Genomic DNA, 8560 nt, shown 5'->3' with positions numbered 1-8560 from the left:
CCTTCCTGTTTCCGGTTTACGGTGGATCGCTGAACTCCGGGTGTGTGAGTGTGCTTTTATATTAAAATTGTCTTCTTGTACCCACTGGCCTGGATTAATTAAATTCGCCTTCATTTTGGCCCCCACCGGGTGTGTGAGTGTGCTTTTATATTAAAATTGTCTTCTTGTACCCACTGGCCTGGATTAATTAAATTCGCCTTCAGCTGAGTTGTGACAGCCTAAACCAAAGATATCGCCATACACTATCCTATATTGCCTTAGTGATCAAATTGCTCTTGCTTGAAAACCACTGATTGGAGAATTCTAGTCTTAAGGCATCTCATCACAGATGATGCCTTTCCTCTCCTCTGTCCACTGATGCTTTCTTATTATTTACTATAGTTATATTCGTCTGTCATATCAATACCTGGCTTCTTTCAGAGGAGGGTGCAGATATCTGTGCTTAAGTGTGAATGAAAGTGAAGGCCTGCAGGATGACAGATGGGCCAGATGGAATTGAATGTCAGGAACCTCTGAAAATGAACAGATGGTACTCCAGTGCCTTCCCTTTTGATTCTTCCATCCAGAGAGGACCATTTAAGAACCTGCCTGTTACTGACTCTCTCTCATCCCCATCTTCCAAGGGTATGAACTTTTTTTATCTGAAGTTATTGTGACATCTTAGCCCTGAGTTTCCTGGCTCCCTCATCTTTTTCTTATTTTGTCATTTCTTGGAGATTTTAGGAATCCTGGGCAAAAGGAAAGACCTGTCCCGGTGAGTTGAAATTTGTGTATCAAAGGAAGTATTACATACTTTACTTTGGTTTTACTCCCTCCCAATGACAACAGCTCTCTTACCTCAGCCAATGTCATGGCAGCACTTGATAACTGTGATTAGGTCCATCAGAGCACACATGGATACATGTGTTTAACACAGAGTTATCCTTTTGCTCCAAGAAAAACAGTGTACTTTTGTTCCTGTATGTTGTTGCCTTATCTAGACACCTCTTAATGTGAAACAGCTTCAAAATTCACCTTATCTTTGATCAGGTCCTCACCAATCTTTGTAGACAGCATTCTTATGTCTGCTGGGCTGTCTTTAAAGAACACTAGAGAAGAACAATTCAGTTTTGGTGACTTGTGTTTAGTGGAGGATGAGTGAAAAGGAATTTTGAGTGCTTATTTGATGACCACAAAAATATGGATGACTAATTCTGTTAGAGTAACCATTGGTTTCTTAGCAACAGAATTTGATTTCTTCCAACAGAATTTGGAGTTAGTTAGTTTGGAGCAATGATGATCTTAAGCACAATTTGTATGTTTACCACAGAGTGTTTTATTATTGTTTTTTTTCTTTTACTTTAAATTAAATGGGAATTTTTTGATTATTTAAGGTCAAATGCATGTACTATAGTCATAGGCTTATTCCATGCATGATACATAACTTCTGGAATGATGAATAACATGGGATATAAACAAAATATAATCCATGTTGGTGATTTAATGGACTGCCACTTCCTTGTTTTGTTATAACAACTTGTATTAAATTTGCAAACAATGAGGAATTGAGTTTGGATCCTAAGCAATCATGTAAAAAGTTATGTAGTGGCATATATCTATAATCTTAGTGCTGGAGAAACAAAGATGGGGGTGCCTACAGCTCTTTGGGCAGTTAAACCATCTGAATGAGTGAAAAAGCCTGTCTCAAAATTTAATTTAGAATAGTGAGATAGATACCTAATGCCAAACTCTGGCCTATACATGTATACACACATATGAATGCACAAACGCGCACATGTATATACAAACATATACACACTTACCCACAAATATTGACATCACTGGTTTCATGTTAATGTGAATGGATGCTACCTGTAAAAAGAAAAGCACTGTCACCAACAAAAACCCCTTTCCTTTGATATTAACAACGATATTTTACTTATGAAAATTCACCATCTTATGAAGGATATATTTTCAGAAGATAATGGATTTCACTAAATAGAGGGAAGCCAGTCATGGTGGTGTACAACTTTAATCCCAGTACTTGGGAGATATATCTCTGTGAGTTTGGTCAGTCTGGTCTACAAAGTGAGTTCCAGACAAGCCAAGGGTACATAGTGAGACTCTGTCTCAAAAAAAAAAAAGAAAAGAAAAATAAAATGGGGCTTTCCTGTGTGTGTATATTTCTGTGTCTGTGTGATAAGTGTTTACTGATAAAGATGTGTAACTCTTAAAATGTTTTAAATAATTGTAGATGTGTAGGCAGTTGGAAAAATACTAGAGAGATTCCATGTACTCTATCTAGTCTTCTCTCTTTCCTGTTAATTTCAAGTTTACACAAAATGTGATCAAATACAGTAAACGAACAATATGTTTATTTCATTCTATTACATTATAAATGTGTAGCTACCACTATAATCAATATATAAGGCTTTTCTATCACAAACCTCCTCATGCTTCATCTTTATAATCACACCCATGTGCCACGTAATATGGTCTCAAGTCCTTGACAATCACAAACTTTTCCTCTGTCACATTTTTTTTTTTATTATTTTGATCACTTTTTGCTACTGTCAGAATGGTTTCTCCCAAGTTAATACATTGAAATTTTATTGTTAACATGATAGAAGCAAGAGGTGTGTCCTTTAGGAGATAGAAAAGTCAAAAGGCAAAGTGCTCGCATAAGGGATTAGAAATTTTGTAGAAGGAATTTGGGGACTGGGCTCATGTTCTGCTCTGAGACCACGTGAAAACAGTTTTTGCCTTTCTTTCCATTCTTATTCCTTCTCCCAAGTATACTATGTTCAAGGAAAACCTTGTAAATAGAGACCAAACATTTTACCAGACACCAAATCTGTGAGGAAATACATTTTTGTTTGTATAAATTACCTAATGCTAGTTATTTCATAATAGTGGAATAAATGCACTAAAATGTTCCATAGAAGTGAAATCATGGCATGACCTTTCAAGATGAGCTTTTTTTTTATTGAAAAAAAAAATTTCCGCCTCCTCCCAGCCTCCCACTCCTCTCCCCCTCCCCCTCTCCTCTCCCCCTCCCTCTCCAGTCTGAAGAGCAGTCAGGGTTCCCTGCCCTGAGGAAGGTCCAAAGGCCTCCCACCTCCATCCTGGTCTAGGAAGGTGAACATCCAAACTGGTTAGGCTCCCACAAAGCCAGAACATGAAGTAGGATCAAAACCCAGTGCCATTGTCCTTGGCTTCTCAGCAGCCCTCATTGTTTTCCATGTTCAGAGAGTCCGGTTTTATCCCATGCTTTTTCAGTCAAAGTCCAGCTGGCCTTCGTGAGCTCCCAATAGATCAGCCCCACTGTCTCAGTGGGTGGGTGCACCCCTCGTGGTCCTGACTTCTTTGCTCATCTTCTCCATCCTTCTGCTCCTCATTGGGACCTTGGGATCTCAGTCCGGTGCTCCAGTGTGGGTCTCTGTCTCTATCTGCATCCATCGCCAGATGAAGGTTCTATGGTGATATGCAAGATATTCATCAGTATGGCTATAGGATAGGGTCATTTCAGGTTCCCTATCCTCAGCTGCCCCAGGAACTAACTGGGGACCTCACTTTGGGCACCTGGGAGCCTCTCTAGGTCCAAGTCTCTTGCCAACCCTAAGATGGCTCCCTTAATTAAGATATGTGCTTCCCTGCTCCCCTATCCAACCTTCCTTTATCCCAATCATCCCATTTCCCCAAGTTCTCCCCGTCCTACCCTTCTCACTTTTCTCTCCCCATCTCATGCTCAACCTCCTTAGCGGTCAGGGAAATGCAAATCAAAACAACTTTGAGATATCATCTTACACCTGTCAGATTGGCTAAAATCAAAAACACCAATAATAGCCTTTGCTGGAGAGGTTGTGGAGGAAGGGGTACACTCATCCATTGCTGGTGGGAATGCAAACTTGTGCAACCACTTTGGAAAGCAGTGTGGTGGTTTCTCAGGAAATTCAGGATCAACCTACCCCTGGACCCAGCAATGCCACTCTTGGGAATATACCCAAGAGATGCCCGATCATATGACAAGGGCATTTGTTAAACTATGTTCATAGCAGCATTATTTGTAATAGCCAGAACCTGGAAACAACCTAGATGTCCTTCAATGGAAGAATGGATGAAGAAAGTATGGAATATATACATATTAGAATACTACTCAGTGGTAAAAAACAATGACTCTCGAATTTTGCATGCAAATGGATGGAAATAGAAAATACTATCCTGAGTGAGGTAAGCCAGACCCAAAAAGATGAACATGGGATGTACTCACTCATAATTGGGTTCTAGCCATAAGTAAAGGTCAATGAGTCTATAATTTGATATCCTAAAGAAGGTGAACCCCAAGAAAAACATATAGCTATCCTCCTGGTTATGGGAAGTAGACAAGATTGCTGGGCAAAAAATTGGAATCTTGGGGGTGGGGTGGGAGGGGGTAAGGGGAGAAGATGAGCTTTTTTACACTCAACATATTTCCATGAATATCCATTCAAGTTGCTGTTGACATTAAGAGTTTGTTTATTGCACAGATATATTTCATAGTATTGATATGTCATTATTTATCTGTTCATCAGGTGAGAAATAGAGAAAGTGTTCCAACTTTTTTGTTGTTTTATTTTGTCAAGACAGCTTTTTTCAAGATAAAGCTGTGTAAAAGCTCTGGCTGTCCTGGAACTAGCTCCGTAGAACAGACTGGTCCCAAACTCACAGAGATGTGCCTGCTTCTGCCTCCCAAGGGATGGGATTAAAGGCATGCATCACCATCCAGATGTTTTCACTTTTTAACTGGTACAAACAAAACGGTTATGAAATTTATATAAAAACGTCTATGTAGACCTTCATTTTCACTTTTTTGAGATGACTGACCAAAAGTGTGATTACAAAAGGTTACCACATTAGTTAATTCTTAAATATTAGCCAGGTGGTATAGAACCTTCCTAAAGTGTTTAGACTTTGTTTGAAAAGGTGAATTTAACATTACAGGGATTGATAGTTTCTCCATAATATTCATGTTATAAATATTATAGCAGTTTTCAAAATTTATCCTATATTTCTAGTTTCTGTTGTAACCTCTAATTGTGTGATACTCCCAAAGAATTCGCATGGGATGGTTGCAGTAGGAAACACTATCCTGAGTAGCAGTTTAGCATTAGTTTACTTAAGTTGGTCATTCCTGTGCAATTAAATATTACAACAAAACAGTTTTAGAATGTGGTAAAATGGACAATATGTTATTTTTCCTTCAAGACACACTACTTTACTTCCCCAAGTTAGTGATTAATACTATTTTAAATGCCTTCAAAACTATTAGCCCTCCTGTTCTAAAGGCATCTCTACTTCAGGGTTATGGTCCTACCTTGTTTTCGAGCTTTTAAACATGGCAGGAATAAAAAAAAATGTTCTCCCACATGAGAAACTTAAGAAATCTGGCTCTAATGAAGTTCACCCAATGTTGAGATTCAGCAATATAAAATAATTTCATGGTCTTTGACCCAGAGAAAATGTCTGGGACTGTCGCACTAGGCTTCTGGGATTCTCATCACACAGCAAATCCAGTGACTGGAGCATGCAGAAGAAAGGTATTGCCAAATGTGTCACAACCGCTGATGTAATTTGCAGCTCACTTTTTTTTCATGAACTAACATAGAGCATATGTGGCTAGCTGGGACTTATTTTAAGTCAGTATGTACTCAGAACTGGAAGAGAAAATGAAAGGGGAGAGAGAACCTCATAAATTAATTTGGTGGCACTTTAGATGCAGGTATAGCCTGGCTCTTGGAAGCATACATCTCAACTCTGGAGTCTGTACTCCAGCTCTCAAGCCTTCCTCGACAGCTTTATTGGCTTGCAATCTTAGAATTTATGACTTGCCATTTATGGAGCCCCTATAAAATTTCAGTGGAGAAGACTCTGACCAATGTCATGATTAGAAGACAAGAGTTTAAACAATTTGGCCAAGGTCAAAAAACAATTTAATACTGAAGCTGGGATTAGATATATGGCCCCAGTTCCCATCTTCTCAGTCAGCTGGAAGAACCAGTTTTCTCGGCAAAGTCCAGGTTTAAATGGTTGCAGTGTAAATGGTAAAAGTACCACTTTCTATGTGAAACTTTCCCAGTTTCAAGAGAAATTCTACTTTTGGCTTAATGCTAAGCTCAGTTGGCATATTAATAATTAATCACGAGCTCATCTATTGCTTGTCGTTTTGCATAAAATAAATAGAGATCACTGTGTCCCTCAAATCTTCCTACAAATGAAAAAAATCAATTTAATAGTTGATATTGCCTGTTATTCAGTATTAGAACTTCACTCTCGGTTATATAGCTAGAAGAAACAGCTATATATGTTAATAAAATGATCTGCACAATGTTTTTCTTGGCAGTTTTATTCATAATAGTCCATGCATACAAGTATCTATTAACAAAAGTCTGTTGTATGAAGCAATACAGAATATCAATACAAAAGAACAAGCCACTTATATGGAAGTGCATGCATGCAATTTAGCAACATTGTATGTATAAAAAAATGTACAAAGAGTATATGTTGTCCAACTTAATTATAGATTAAGAAACAGAACAAACTCATCCTCTTTATAGAAATCATAGAAGCACTTCCCCTGAGTGATGGAAGTGTTATTAACTAGTACCTTTAAAAAAGGTACAGGAAAACCTTTTTTAAAAAATGAGAATATTTGGTATCTTCATCTGGGAGACAGTAGAACAAATGTATACACATGTAAAAATCCATAAAGCATTATACTTCCGATTTGAGCATTTTATTATAGCATTATATCTTTAGGATATAAAATTATAGAGAAGAAATACAAAGAGATATTCATCTATTAAGCATTTCTGTTAAAGTTTTTACAGTGTGGTAACCACAGCTATATTCAAGAAAGTAACACAAGCTGTGACAAAAGTACAACTATAAGTCTTTTGTTTTTTCCTTGTCTCTGAGTCAGGATCTTGCTATGTTCCCTCGGCTGACCTTACACTCTATGTAGCCCAAGATGGCCTGCAACTTACATAAATCCTCCTGCTTTAGCATTCTGTGTGCTATAATTATAGGTATGCACCTCTATGTCCCAGCCCTTCTGTAATTTTGTGTATGTGTATGTGTGATGCGCCAAAGAATAACTTTGAATGTCATTCCTTGGGAACATACACACACATTTTGTATGTATGTGCCAGGCTCCTGCACTGGCCTGGAACATGGCAGGTAGTCTAGGATGGCTGGCTGATCAATGCACCCCAGAGATCTGTCTATCTCTATTTCCCCATCACGGGGATTCTAAACCACCATACCTGGCTTTTTTCCCCAAGTGGATTCTGGTAATCCAACTTAAGTCCTCCTCATAGCCATTCTTGATTAAGAAGTATTTGTTACCTGTTTTTCCATCCTTAATTATCACTGAGTTGTTGAGTCTTGACCATTTCTTACTCGGGTTTAGTTTAATGTTTGTTTCTGTTTTGTTCTGGGTAAAAGAACTGAACCAATGATACACAGAAGAAATACGGTTTGAAGGTTTATTTGATGGGTGCTGAAGACTTGAAATGTCTATGCTGAGAGCAAGCATCATGATAAAGCCAGATCTGAGGACACAAATTATTCTTCTTTCAGTTCTTCCCACTCCCCAACTGCTGGCAATGGAAGGGAATGCAGAGGAAGAAAATTTTATGTTGGAAGTAGACTCATTAGATAATTTTGTAATTTTACCCATTCACCCCATGATATATGAAGTGTTGGTGAGTTTCTTTTTCTCTCTCTTTTTGTGTCAGTGTTTGCTCCTATTTTGTGTCAAGGTTTATATAGACACTGAAGGGTTTTGACCAGTGGTTTTTAACCTTGGATGATTTGGTCTTATAAAAGAGGGAGTAGGTTAGTACTGAAATCTAGTGGGTAGAAGCCAGGGATGTTGCCAAGCACCCAACAATGAACAGGTTGGCTACATACCCAAAGAACAGTCTAGCCCTGAATTCAATAATATTCATGTTAAGTAATCTAGACCCAGCTGGGTGGTGGTGGTGCACACCTTTAATCCCAGCACTCCGGAGGCAGAGGCAAGTGGATCTCTGTGATTTCGGGGCCAACCTGGTCTACAAGTACTAGTTCCATGACAGGCTGCAAAGGTAAAGAGAAACCCCGTCTTGAAAAAAAACAAAGAAATCTAGACCAAACCCTATGCTTAGGACTAAGAGTGACTTTAGAATGTGTGAGCATCTAGACTACCCACACGAACCTTTTTTTTTTAGAGGTGTTTTCATTTTAGATATGACTTACTGTCAAAGGATTTGGGTTAACTTATACCTCACCGCTTGTTTCAGGGTTTGGGTATAAAAAAGCCAGGTATGGGAGCCATGTGTATAATTCTAGTGCTGAGAAAACAGACACAGGTCTATTTCTGGAGTTTGTAGGACTGCCATGACCTAATTGATAAATAAGTTCCAGGCCAGTGAGAGACACTGTCTCAAGAGACAGTAGCATTTCTGAGCATGGAACCCTAGATTTTCAGCTGGTCTCTTCACATGTATGCACACAAAAATACATGGAAACACAAACACAGTTATATATATATATATATATA

The sequence above is a fragment of the Microtus ochrogaster genome, chromosome X (genome assembly GCF_000317375.1).
Source record: "Microtus ochrogaster isolate Prairie Vole_2 chromosome X, MicOch1.0, whole genome shotgun sequence".
In the NCBI taxonomy this organism is placed as follows: Eukaryota; Metazoa; Chordata; class Mammalia; order Rodentia; family Cricetidae; genus Microtus; species Microtus ochrogaster.
Note: the sequence above shows the minus strand (reverse complement) of the source record.